The 14,520-nt window shown below is 39.8% G+C and overlaps 1 protein-coding gene across 2 annotated transcripts in view; it reads left to right on the top strand.

Moving 5' to 3' along the window:
• Nucleotides 1–422: 422 nt before the first annotated feature.
• Nucleotides 423–14,520, top strand: part of PLEKHM3 (pleckstrin homology domain containing M3) — a 169,253-nt gene continuing 155,155 nt past the window's right edge. For both annotated transcript variants that reach the window (XM_063108411.1, XM_063108420.1), the window contains exon 1: nt 423–536. The gene's annotated coding sequence lies outside the window, so the exon portion shown is untranslated. The remainder of the gene's footprint in view (nt 537–14,520) is intronic.

The raw sequence follows: 14,520 nt of genomic DNA, 5'->3' as shown, positions 1-14,520 counted from the left end.
GCTCCAAGCCTGAAATGAGAAGCAATCTCCAGATTCTAACAATAGCCTATTTCCGGAAAGAACTTTTCTCTTAGGCAAGGGAGCTGCTTATAACCGGCCCCGTCCTGGCATGTTCCAGGTGAAATTTTCCAGCCGCAGCCATCCATTTTAGCGTTGAGAGTAGCCGTGAGGAGGCTCAGCGGCACACGCCATTGCTTTGACAGTGTGTGTATGACAAAAAGTGTGTATACGCAAGCAATGAGGTAAGGAGGCCTGGCGGGTGCGGTCAGGCCCAGCCTGGCCGCTCGGTCCCTCGGGCAGGAAAGTCCTGTCCTCGCGGCCTGGAACCTTGTGTGTCCGGGTCTGGCTGCCGGGGCTGCCGGGCGGAAGCTTTTAAGCGTGGGACCGCGAGAAGCCGCTTGTAAACAGAGCCGGGCCGGGATGGTCGGCGGCCGGGCGGGCTGTCACCGGGAGGCGGGCGGGCTGCCGAGGCCGAGTCCCCTCTAGCAGCAGACCGCAGGCTCTGCAGGTGAAGGGAGAGCAGCAGCCGCGACCGGGTGAGCATCTGCCTGCTTCCTTGTGCCTGGCCGGCCAGTGGGGGCGGGGTGGGGGTGACAGAAGCTGTCTCGGGTAGCGGTGATGCTGCTGTTTCTTCCCCGGTCTGGTTTTCATGTCGTGCTGAAGACTGCACTGCATCGCAGTGGGTAATGGGTGAGGAGAGATGACATGATGCGGTGTCTGCTTATCTTTGTGAATCAGGTATATAATACGAGTAGAAAGTAGTCGAAATAGGTTACTGTTGGGTGCGTTGTTTTTAGTCTTACTCCCTCCCCCAACCCCCCGCCCCGTCCCTGTGCGCCCTTCCCAGGGGGTCCTAGAAACCAAACCTCAGCAGAGCTTTTAACCCACATCATGCTGGGGCTCCCGGAGAAACAGACTATTGTTCTTTCTGTCGACTCTGCCCATTTTTAATGTATGGTACATGACCCCACATGACTGATGACAAGCATGGTTTGGTCTTGTATGAAAGGATTATCAAGCTAAAAAAATCAAGATAAGAAAATCTCACACTCACTCCGTAAATAAAATAAATTTCTACTGAGATATACATTGGAAGACAAATTGAGACTGGTCTGGATATATAGCTTGTAAAGCAAGACAAGTTATATTTACCAAGTTAAACTGAGATTGAACCCTGCATGATGTTGTAAACTTATTTGGAATATTTTCCCCTCCTTTTCTTTTTTCCTTCTTGGAAGGAGCTAGAGAGAAACACCTGTATTTTTTTTTTCTTTCTTTTTAATTTCAGTAACCATAGTGAATTTGATTCGTATTTATATTTTATTGTAAAATACCACATTTAAGTTATAATTGGTGTACATGAAATAAAATACAAGGCAGTTTTTGTTTCATTAATTTCAAGAAAATGCCTTAAAACTTGGCTATACAGATAGTCACTTTAGGCACTTAGTCTAATTTTTAGTTAGGAGACAAACATTAGGTTAAACTGCACATAGAGAAGTATTTGAAAATCACGCACATCAAAGAAATAATATTAACACCTGATGACTTGTTATTACAGTGAATGTTTTCATGATGTAATGGTTCATAGCAAGAATTATAAAGCCAGACTACCTCAGTTTGGATTCCTGCTTGGTAAATTCCTAATTATGTAACCTTGGGCAGTTTACTTAGCCTTGCTATGTTTCCTAATCTGTAGAATGGGAATTATAACAATACTAACCTCATTAGGGTTTTTGTGAGGATTAAACAAGTTAATATTTTTAAAGTGCTTAGAACAGTACCTACCATATAGTAATTGCTACATACATATTTGTTAATAAACACATAAAATAAAAATATACCAGTGTTGAAAGTAGAATCATGATTACCAGGGGCTTAGAGGAGGGAGGGAGTGGGGAGTTGTTTAATGTGTATAGAGTTTGGCAAGATGAAAAGAGTTCTGGAGATTGGCTGGACAACATTGTGAATGTACTTAACACTACTGAACTGTACACTTAAAAATGATTAAGAGGATAAGCTTTATGTTGTGTATTTTACCACAATTAAAAAATACTGGTGTTAGCAAAGTGATGTATTCTAAGTCTTTATCAGCACACAGCAGCCCCATCCACAGTTGCTTTTGCCATTGTGAAAATGCAGCTTCTGGCAGTCCTCAGTAAGATGCATTTGTTAGTAGATTCATGCGATCGAGATGTCATAAAGTGCATGAATAAATTATAAGAAATGACACCTAAGACTCTGTGACAGGCAGAGTTTTAAAACTGCCCCTCCACCAAGATGGCTTGCCCTAATCCCTGGAACCTGTGAATATGATATCATTCCCTTGATTATGTTATGTTATATGGCACAGTTGAATTTGAAATGGGGAGATTATCTGCGTGGTACTAATCTAATCACAGGGAGCCATAAAAGTGGAGAACTTTCTCTGGCTGGGAAATCAGAGAGATTTGAAGCATGAGAAGTACTCAACATACTGTTGTTGCTTTGAAGATAGAAGGGGACAGTTGAAAAGGAATTCATGCAACCTTGAAGAATGCTGGAGGTCTAGAGTTGCTGAGGGTGACCCCTGGCTAAAAACCAGCATAGAAATGGGAACTTCGGAGTTAAGGCCACAAGGAAGTGGATTCTGTCAACAACCTGAATGAATCTGGAACTGGGTTCTTTACCAGAGTTTCTAGATAAGAGCCCAGCTTGGCCAACAACTTGATTTCAGTCTTATGAGAAAGACCCTAAGCAGAGAATCTAGCTAAGCCCACCTATATTTCTGACCTTCAGAATTGTGAGATAATAAATGGGTGTTATTTTAAGCTACTGTTAGTGGAAATTTGTTATGCATCAATAGAAAACTGACATATACTCTAGCAGGAAAATGGGCAAAAGACACAAACAGACTATCCATGGAAAAGAAAACTAAATGGCTAATAGATATATGAAAATGCATTCTTTCTACAAATCAAAGAAATAAAAATTGAAACAACAGTAAGGTACCATTTTTTCAGTTCTCAAATTAACATACATTTTTAAAAATTCTAATTCTCCATATCAGCTACGTGCAGTGGAGCCGACACTCTCAAATGCTAACAGGGGTGCACAATTATTCTAACCTTTTGAAAAGCACATTTGGCTGAATGTATGAAAAGCCTTAATAAGGATCCTACCCTTTGATCCAGTAATTCCACTTCTAGGAATCTATCAAAAGGAACCTATGAGAAATATTTTAAAAGTTAATGTTCAGAGATGTTCAGAATAGCTTGGTTTAGAAAAGTCAAATATCATTAATAACTTAAATGCCCAACAACAGGGAAACAGTTAAATTATGATATTATCAAAAGATACAACTTATGCAGCCATTTTTAAAAGATATTTATGAAGAATTTTAGCTGTGGAAATGTGTTACCAATTATTGCTAAATGGGGAAAAAATATGATAGAGAACTGTATCTACAGTATACACTCAACTATGTTAAAAAAGAAAAAAGATCTACTTAGGGAAAGGGCTGAAAGGGCAAAAAAATGGGGCAGTGCTTTTTTCCCATGGGAGGGTAAGTAAGTATTATTTATTTCATCTTTTATTCTTTTCTGTATTTTCAAAATGTTGGACAGTGAACGTGTACCTTTTTATAAAATCACAAAAGTCAATAAACATTATTTTAAAAGCTGTTAAGTGTCTACATTTTGAGAAATATGATGAACCTAAAGTGTTGTACAGTCAAATAATGGAGATAATAAAAAGTCATAAATAAATATGTGATAGAAAGTGATCTTTTTTTGAAAATAATACAAGATAGAAAACAATACCATCAGAAAGATTGGGAATAAAGTTGGAGTACTTATTTTTCGGTGGCATAGTCAGTGAAAGTGTTGTGATGGGAGGATTGCTGAATATCATACAGAAGTAATAGAAAAAGAAGGCACATGGTTGAATTTTCGTTAAAAGTCTTGGTTTTCTCAGATTGATGGATTTAGGCTTTGAGCTACAGACCCAGGTTAATTATACAAGAGGAAAACAAAGAACTGTGAATGTAACCCCCACCCCCAAAAAACACACAAAAAACAACAACAAAACCCTCTGCATGTTATGACTCAGAAAACCAAGCTCGACCTGCCCAGTAACATCTGCATTAAAAAACATCCAAAACTAATGTTTATTGAATATTTATCAGATGCTTGACATACTGTATTCTAGTTTAATCTTGTATATAGCCTTTGGGTAAGACTTGAAGTCATCATGCATTTATATATTTAAGAAGTGGGCAGGTAGATGAGTGCTACTTTAATTTCATCTCAAATGACCTGATTTTAATAGGAACCTGGAAAAGATTAGATCATTTAGGCACATTTTTTAGGATTCTCCATCTCTAGACAGTTTCCAGGAGCACCAGGCTTCTGCTGCTCCTACCCTTATTTTTCCATTGGCTCCCTTTCCTGTTTTCACTTCACCCTATCCTCCCCACCCCTCGAAAAGTACAGAAAGTATCTGTTGGCCCACTGGCTGCTAGCCAGATGCTGAAAAGGTATGGAGGCATATCTAGCAAGGAATTGCTTTTTTCTTTTTCCTTTTTCTTTTAGAGTGGATTTGGTATTTGGTTCATAAGGAGCTAAACTATATTCCAGATTGGAGTTTCTAGTGCAAGCCAAATAAATGATTCGGAGAACTCAGTGCTGAGTGAGAGTGCAGTAAAAATGACCACCAGCAATAAATTCCATGTATTGTGTTTGCTCTATTTCATTGGCCACTATGGCTCATAGCAGACATTGAAAAACCCACATAATTTACCTTCATGCTGGCCATAAGGTAAAAGCTTTATTTGGTCCATGAGTGTAATTAATCCTGATGGAGGTATGAGTTATGAGCAAACCCCAAAGTCATTGCACTGAGATGTTAGGCATGCTATTTTCATTAATATTTTGCTTGTTTTTCATACACTCATTAATTGTTCATTTGAGTTACTTGTTTCAAATTGGATTCCCAATTATGTGCCACATTTATGAATATGGTAGAGATTTATTTATCAAGTTATCTTGGTTAGTATAACCAATGTATATAATTCGGTACAAACTAATGCTACCCTGTTCTGCATTATCCAGTTTACTTGCGGATATTTATCTAACTGGGAACTTGTTAAATATTCACTTCATCTTGTGGTCTGTAGATGTGACTATAAATGTTGATTTTCAGTCACAGATCAGGGAACATTTATCATAGGTTAGAAAATGTCAGAAAAGTAATCAGCAGTTTTTATGTTCCAGGAAATTAGCTAAATTACCTCTCATGTGTTCTTGACCCACTTTACCAGCACTTTTCCAGAACAATTTCTCTTCCACCTTTAGGGATTCACTGATTCATTGATTCAGCAAGTAAGGACTGAGCACTTGTTTTGTGCCATGGAACTGTACTTGGAGTGAGAAATACAACCTTGAACAAGATAGGCACAGTTCTTGCCTTCATGAAGCTTATAGTCTAGTTGGGGAGACAGACGAGTAAATAGGCCATTTTTTAATAGGGTGAAAGGCATTATAATGGAGGAAATTGGGATGCTATGAGAGTATATAAAAAGGCCATTTTAAATGGACCTGGGAGGTCAGGGGAGAAACGGTACCTCAGGAAAGACCTGAAAGCTGAGTTAGAATTAGCCAGTTTGAGGCGGGGGGGTAGGGAGGGAACAATGGGGGTGAAGGGTGTTGGTGGTGGAAAAAAGTGTTCCAGGCAGAGGAAACAGGATGGGTGAAAAAGCGTTGAAAAATTCAAGTTTCTTTACATTCTTTTTGGCTGGAGATAGAGAGTGGAATTGGGGTTGGGGTGGATGGGGTTGGGGGGGGTGGAGAGGGAGAGTCAGGAGATAAGCCCAGGAAGGTAGGTGGCCATGAGCCCTTTCAGGTGATGTTAAGGAGTGTGTATGGCTTATTCAAACAAACAGGGTTCTAATTTTAGAAAGCCACTTTGGTTGCAGTGTTATGAATGGATTAGAGGAGGGCAAGACTGAAGGAAAGAAGACTAGATGGTGGTCACTGAACTAAGGCAGTGGAGATGGAAAGAAATGGGTAGATTTGACAGGTGTTGTAGAGGTAGAATTCATATGACTTGCTGAGGGTCGAGTAATGCAAAGTGCAGGTGTTCATCTTTCTGGGGTGGATGATGGAGAATGCCAGGAGGAGGGGCAGGTTTGAGGGGCAAATGAGGAGTTTGGCTTTGTGCATATTAGGGGACTTCTAAAAGGTGATCGCATATGTGGGTCTAGAGCTCAGGAAAGTGATCTGTTCCTCATCTGCCACGTGGATTGCAGCTGAAGCCAGAGGAATGAAGAAGATCACTTGGGAGGGTAGAAGAGGAACTAGATAAGAGGGTTATGGGAAAAACAGGAATACTCACATGTATGGTGTGAACACAGGAAGGAGAGTCCACAGGTGAGCAGGAGGAGCATCCTGAGTTGAAGGGAAAATACGAGAAGACACCGTCAGTGAATTCATGAGAGTAATGCAAAGAGCAGTTGCTCAGCAGGTCAAGTACTACTGAATGGTCAGGTCAGATGCAGAGACAAGTCTTCTGGATTTAGCAACAAGGAACTTATTGGTGACCTTTACCTGTGAAGTTTCAGCTGGGACAGAACCAGACAGCCTCTGGGAGGAGAATGAATGGTTGGTGAGAAATGGAGTCAGAAAGTATAAGACGGGCCGAGCCCGTGGCGCACTTGGTAGAGTGCTGCGCTGGGAGCGCAGTGACTCTCCCGCCGCGGGTTCGGATCCCATATAGGAATGACCAGTGCGCTCACTGGCTGAGTGCTGGTCACGAAAAAGACAAAAAAAAAAAAAAAAAGAAAAAAAAAGAAAGTATAAGACGAAGTTTCTTTGAGAAACTTAGAACAAGAGAAGAGGGGGCAAAAGCATCCTAGCTGTAGAGGAACTTGGGAGGCAAAGGAGGGTTTTTACTTATTTTTTCTTCTTTGCAAAAAGATACTCCTTTTGAATTATCATGCAGCACTTGCACCACTGAATCCCTCTGCAACAAGACCACCAGAAAAGATGATGCACAGAAGCTCCTGCACCTTGAACAAGGCAGGAGGAACCATTGAGTAGATTAAACCTTATCAGAGCTTCGTAAACTGATTGCTGTCACCACTGTCTCCACCAGTATGTTGGTCTATAATGGGAAGAGGTCCAGGAGAATGTGGTGACCTTTCCCTTGATACCACACATGCACCTATGGGCATCTTGTACCCTGCTTTGGAGTTCATAAAGCACTGCATCACATTATTTGATTTGCACTCCAAAACAACCTTTGAAGAAGGTGAGACAGGTATCCTTATTTGCCCTATGTCACAGACAAAGTGACTGAAATTCAGGTTCAAGTGGCTTGCCCAGAATCATACTTCTGGTAATGGTGCATGGAAGACCGAGACCCAGGTCTTCTAATTCCAGATCTTGTGGTCCAAAGGCATTTGCCCTTCACTGAAAGGCTTGATAGGATGTCTGTATTTTCATTATAGTCAGGTAATATGAAAGCTGGGCATATCTTCTTTTAGTAGACTTAAGAAACTAGACTGAAGGTTGTGGGTTAATTTTGTTATTTGTTTGAACCCCACATACATTGATATTTGCTCCCCCTCTGAAAAAAAGTCAAGTTGGTTTTAGAAGCAGGCAGTTTATTTGAACATGCCTTGATAGTTAAAATATGTTTGAATTTTCTGTAGTAACATCAAATTTGAAAATATTTCTTTTAATTCTTTTGACAAAAGCAGTCATTTGCAGGTTCTTTTAAGCAAACATTTTTACAAGTGTTTCTGTTCATTGGTTAAATGAAAAATGATGTCTTAGGGAAACATTAGTAAAAGGTTTGGGCAATTAGGAATATGTAAACATTTGCAAAAGTACTTGTTTGGCCTAAATGAAATCACAGTTATTATACCCTTGCAAACATTCCAAGTATATGTGTCCGGGGTCACTAAGAAAATTGAGGTTAACTATTTAGAGAACAACTTTTTACTCTGTTTGTTCAGGGACCTCTCATCTACCATTCCCTTAGAGAAATTAAAATGACACAGAAGTATTATAGAGGTGATTTTTTATTTATTTATTTATTTTATTTTTTTGAAGTTAGGTATAAACTTTCCCTTGGTGTGAAGATGATGTTTAGCAATTAACTCTCTGGGTCGTGGGTTTAACAAACAGAAAGATTTGAAAATAAATATTAGTTACGGTTGCTGGTGTTTAACACTAAAATTCGAAGCATCACATGTGTAAAATTTTAGTCATAGTATCTCAGGGTAATTAATTTGCTCTGAATTGTCATATAGGACTGTGTGTACATTTTAGAATCTCATTTCCATTCACTGGCCATATTACCTTAGACAAGTTCATCTCTTTAAATCTCTATTTGTTTATTAAAATAGTAATAATAATAGCAGCTCTCTGATAGGGTTGTTGTGAGGATTTAACCACATAATTCAGTAAAGGGCTTAACATAAGTTAAATAGTAAATACTTTAATAAGTACTCAATAAATATTATCTGTGACTTTTTAATCTTGATCTTAGCTTAGGAGTTATAAGAACTACCTTTATTTTGTTTTTAAACCTTTTATTAAATACATCGTTCCGCCTTTAGCATGTGTCCATCCATCCACATTGAAGGGATCCTGTGCAGTAAATTTTTAAAGTTGAGCACAGTAGTGGAAGTCCCTGATGCTGGGCAACTATTTGAGTCCTAACTATCATATGCCTGTCATCCTAACGTCAGATCCAAACAGTCAAAGAAATATGGATCAATCAGAGCTCTAGAATATTCACACACTGCAGGATTGTTTTGTAAAACTCCATTCCATACTAATGGTAATAGTCAATACTAAAAATTTAAACCCAGATTTAGGGAATGAAAATGTAGTTCCTACTCTTCTTATTCTTTATACTTTGTTAAGTTTTCCTCTGTCGTATATGATGAGCAGAGATTTTTCTGGCCTTCGTGTTGTATATAGTTAAAGAACAAAGACTCATTCTGTTATTTTGCCTTATCTTGTGCTTATCTTTGAGGGTCAGAGACAGTGTTTTGTCTACCTATGCCAGAGGCTGATTGGTAATGAAGGTTGTTGTCACAGATTATGTCCAAAAGGGACAGAAGGGTCATGGGTGCAGCTCATCACCACTGCATATGTCTGTCCTTTCAAACAAGAAGTGAGTCACCTTTTGCTTAGACCTTATTATTGGTCTGGTACTCTGGATGCCATTTAACAAAGACCCAGACTCACTTTTTATCAGGTTCAAGTGTATCAGAGAAAGAAAAAAAAAATCAGTTAATTACTTCTCATGTACATTCACTCTAACTGTCCATAAGAACTGATTTTGTGAATATGCACTAACCTATGCACTGTTTACTATTTTGAAGGTTAAAGTTGTAAGTGTTCTCCCTTATGTTAATCAGCTGCAGTGACCTAAGGAGTTCGAGTCAACAGGAAGTGAGGCAATTATTCATTTCCTGTGACATCCCGAACAGCCAGGAAAGGCCTTCTGTTGGACAGGCATGTTTCTGTGGGTCAGAAGGATTCGAGCAGTTTGTGAGGAAGGCAATTGCATTCCTGCCTTCCACATGTGCAGTCGTTAGTTCATGTAGAGCTCACTATTTGGTGGAACCTTTGAAGCTGTTATTGTAGGTTGACAGCTTCATGCCAGAAGCAGCATCATTTCTAGAGCAGGTTATGATTGGTTTTGTTTGTATATTTGTTTGTTTCCTTTATCTTTGGTTTCTTTCAGATGAAGTCATCTCTGTATACATGTCAGTATGTCATTTAATTGTGTTCTGTTACCTAAGACGTTTTATTGTCTTTTGTTTAGTAATGATTCCTTATTTGTGTTCCCATAACACCTTTCATATACTTCTAGTTAAGGCACTTTTTATACTTGGTTTTATGTCTGTTTCCCCACTAGCTATCCAACTCTTCAATGGCAGGAGCTGTATTTTGTGTCCCTAGCATCTAATGTATAGTATTTGGGTACTTGGTCCATCTTTTGTAAATGCGTGTTGAGTATAAACAGATATGTGGTTAGGAATTAGCTAGCTTGTAATAAGAATAGTAATTGTTTTAGATTTTACAAAGGATGTTCACATACTTTATCCAAATATGTGCTTTTGCGCTCTCTAAGGTAGATGGAGGCAAGCATTAGCAGGAGTCCTATTTTGCAGGTAAGGAGGGCCCAGAGGCCCTGAGTCAGCCTGACTTGCTGGATGTCATTCAGCTTAGAAGTCAGTACTGAGGAACACGAGCCCTTTCCTGGTGTCAGAAATTTGTGTTCTTCCCATTGCCACACCTCTGTCCCGCTGATGAAACTCAATTCTGAATCTGGGTGGTTCATGGTTTGGATTCAACCTACTTACTCCTTGTTTATGGCCCTTCTAATATCAGTGATCCTGTGCTATTTAAGCTTATTTAAAGGGTAATTGAACTTAGGTGGTCCACAGCACTCAGTAATTAGGGATTCCAGGAACTTTTTTTCCTTCCCTATGGGACCTTCAACTGACAATAGATGAGTCATTTTGGCCTATCTTTCATCATCTTTAAAATAGTCCTGCTACTTTATTTACCTTTCTCTTTTGAGATTAGTACAAGTATTTATTAATAAGCTTAGCAAGCACTTTATTAACTATTCTCTGAACCATAAGAAAAATTATTATTCTCAGTAAAACCAAGTGATTTTTCAAGTTAAGTCAATTGAATAGTTATGTGAGAAAAGTGGATGAATCTCAGTCCTGTATTGGGTTTGGAAACACAGCCCCCCTTATTCAGGCTCAAGTAGAAAGTTCTAAATAGTTATATGAGCTGATGACCTCTTTAAATCCAAAGCTACTTCCCTGGCCCCTTTGGGGTACCTTGCATATTTTGGTCTCACTGTACCTCCTTGTTATTATGTTCACTGTTGCAGGCTGTCACACATTCAGCCCATGCCAGCTGTCTTGGCTCAGTAGTACCTACATGCACCTAGCCAGTTATTATCTGTTACAGTTGGAGGCTGACTCTAGTGACATGTGGCTTTATGCTGGAAGTTTTCATCTTCTTCATCTCAATCCCAGGGTGAAGATAATTTGAGTGGTTCTTTTGTTTGTTTTTAATCACTATTCCCTGCCATGGAGGCAAAGAGAGATGACATTGAGTTAGCATTTTTAGACACTTACATAACTGAAGGTGGTGTCGGTTTTGTTTCTAAGAGCAGGACATACTGAAACTCTGTGGTTTTGTAAAAATGGGCTTCCCAACCAAAAGCCTTGGCTTTCCAATCTAGTGGCTGACGTACGGGCGTAATAACATCGCTGCCTTCGGTAGCAAAGCAACCTGAGATTTGAAGTGCCATACTTATATTTGGTTTTGTTTCTGGGAAAACATCTTGGGGCATCAAATGTCTCAAAGATTTTGCAGGTGGCAAACAATAAACAAGTACAGAGATGTACTGAAAAATGCTTAAAATTGATTGTTCTGTTTCAAAGGGAACATCTCATTACTGGTGTTAGAAAAAGCTTGTGCTCTAAGTCATTGGAAAATGATCCCAGCCAAGTTGCTGATATTTGTACTGGACACAAAATAGTTCCTATGTGCTGCGTAGGTGCTTTTGTTTCTATAAAAGGTCTGAGTGAGGTCTTTGCTACCTAACCTTTGCCATTTTATTTTTTAAATCCTGGTTTTAATAACTAGGAAGCTTTCTCTACCAAGAAAAAATTTAAAAGCTTGAGTCAACATAACATTTTGTAAAGTATGTCAAATTTTACTTAAACAAGCTTATAAAGAGTTCAAATATACTTTTGCCAGAAAACTAGGGTGGTATATATATATCTACACATGTTAGTACTTTGAAAATATGCTTTTTATTCAGTTATTCACTTCTCAAATATTTACTGAGTCCCCACTGTGTATTAGCCACAGGTCTAGGCCCAGTGAGGGTTATAAAAATGGAATAGGGTAGAATTGCTGTTCTCAAGTTGCTATAAGTCCAGTGGATAGGTGTGTGATCTCAGGCAAGTTACGTGATATCTTTGACCCACATTACACATTGTGAGGCTTATATATATAAAGTACCAAGCAACATACCTGGCACAAAATAGGCTTTTGATAAATTATAATTACCATCATCATCATCATTTCAGAAAGAACAATGCCACATGCAATATATGTTGTAGGGGAGGTAATAAAGACATTCTGTGACCAATAAAGAAAGAACAGACCATTTTTGAATCAGGGATCAAAGAAAGGTTGTGAAAGAAGTGGCATTTGAGCTGGGCCCTGAAAAGTAAATAGAATCTCAGTTGGTAGAGGTAGAGAGAGGATATCTCAGAGAACTGCAAGCAAAGGATTAGAGCTGGAAAGGCACAAAATTTGAGCAGTAATATTCCAGTTCAGAGGAAAAGAGTGTGTGTACAGAAGAGAAGTGCAAAGTTGGACAGACAAGCTAGGCCAAGATCGTGAAAGGCCTAGAAGATGAGGTTGAAGAGTTCTACCTAGTTGTCAATGGGAATTTCATTAAAGAGTTTTATTTACTGCTATTTCCCAGGTAACTAGAATAGTGCCCAGCCTATAGTGGGCACTCAGCAAATATTTATTGACTAAATAACTGAGTGTGATTTTAGGCAAATTGAGCTTCATTCTGTCATGAAGTAAGCCAGGTATAAATGTCCTACAATCAGACAAGAGGCTAATATCCAGAATGCATAAGAACTCAACAGCCAAAAAACAACCCAGTTTAAAAATAGGCAAAGGACTTGAACAGACATTTCTCAAAGGAGACATACAAATAGCCAACAGGCATTTGAAAAAGTGCTCACCATCACTAATGATGGGGAAATGCAGATTAAAGCTACAATGAGATATATCATCTCACTCCAGTTAGAATGGCTATTATCAATAAGACAAAAAATAACAAATGCTAGATTCAGAGAAAAAGGAACACTCCTACATTGCTGATGTAGTAATAAATTGGTACAGCCACTGTGGAAAACAGTATGGAGGTTTCTCAGAGAACTAAATGTAGATCTACCCTATGACCCAGCTATCTCAGTACTGGGTATATAACCAAAGGAAATGAAATCAGTATATCAAAAAGACACCTGCACTCCCATGTTCATCACAGCACTATTCACAGTAGCCAAGAGATGAAATCAATCTAATTGTCCATCAACAGATGAATGGATTAAAAAACTGTGGTATATATACACAATGGAATATTATTCAGCTATAAAAAAGATGATATCCTATCATTTGCTGCAACATGAATGGAAGTGGAAACCATTATGTTAAGTGAAGTAAGCCAAGCACAGAAAGACAAATACTGCATGATATCACTCGTGTGGAATCTAAAAAAAAGAAAAAAGTAGTTCTCATAGAAGTGGAGAGTAGAATAATGGTTACCAGAGGCCCGGGGGACAAAGGGGATGGGAGGAGTGAAAGTGGTAGACTAATGGGTACAAAACTATGCTATCTATCCTAAGTGAATCATTGTGCAGTATAGGCATGTATTGAAACAACACACTGCACCCCACAAATACATACAAGTAAATGTTAAAGTATTTTGAGTAATAAAAATATCCTGCTATTAGGAAAATAGAATAATTTAATCAGGCCCTCTCGCATCAGGTACAGTTGGGGGTGGTGTGGCACATTCTTTGTGAATGAGTTGTGTGTGGATGGAGTTAGTGCAGATGTGCAGCACTGCAGCTCGGCTGGCATTTACTGCCTTGGGCAGCCGCCACCACACACAGCCATGCTCTCCAACCTATGGCTCCAAGGACTCTTTTGGCCAGTTCCCAGCTCATAGACCTGCGTGTGAAGGGTCTGGGGACCCAGCCTGGCATGTGAAGGGTTTGTGACCCAGTGTGGAACTGGCTTGAGGGGTCTCTGAGCTCCAGACCCAGCCCTAGCTCTACAATTGGCCCAGTCAGCAGGATTACCGGCAGGTAAAAGAGCTTTACAATTGTCATAGTCTGCGACAGGATTCTGAACAGGTATAGGAGCCGAAAACCCTTGGAAGAAGGAGGAAATGTGGCTACTCTTGAATATGCTCTGCCCTATGGCCGCTTTCCTGTTGACTGGGATCTGGTTGCTGCTCACTGTATTGCAAGGCAGCATAGACCAGGCACTATGGCAGAAAGCCCCTTGGGATGGGGAGGAAATGTGGCTATCCTTGAGCATGTGGTGCCTGGCGGCCACTTTTCTGCTGACCGGAGCCTGGCTGCTCCTCGCAATGCTGCAAACTGATCGAGATTTACGGTGGGAAGCAGAGTTGTTGGAAGCATGGGTAAATGTCTTGCAGGATGATGTGCAGCAACTGGCCACTCCTGCCTCTCACACCAGGGAAGATGATGAACCCAGTGGTGAGTTGGGGGAACACTGCATCTCCAGGCATGACCTGTTGTGCACTAGAAATTGAGACATGAGCAGCCTATGGGACCATACAGACAACCAGTGGGTAACAGGTGACCCAGTTCACCAACTGTGTCCTGTATACCCAGGCTGAACTGGTTGACATGGGGAGACAGTAAAGCAGCAGAAA

This window comes from Cynocephalus volans, chromosome 1, assembly GCF_027409185.1.
Source record: "Cynocephalus volans isolate mCynVol1 chromosome 1, mCynVol1.pri, whole genome shotgun sequence".
Classification (NCBI taxonomy): Eukaryota; Metazoa; Chordata; class Mammalia; order Dermoptera; family Cynocephalidae; genus Cynocephalus; species Cynocephalus volans.
The sequence above is the reverse complement of the archived record's forward strand: the minus strand, read 5'-3'. Positions and strand labels throughout refer to the sequence as shown.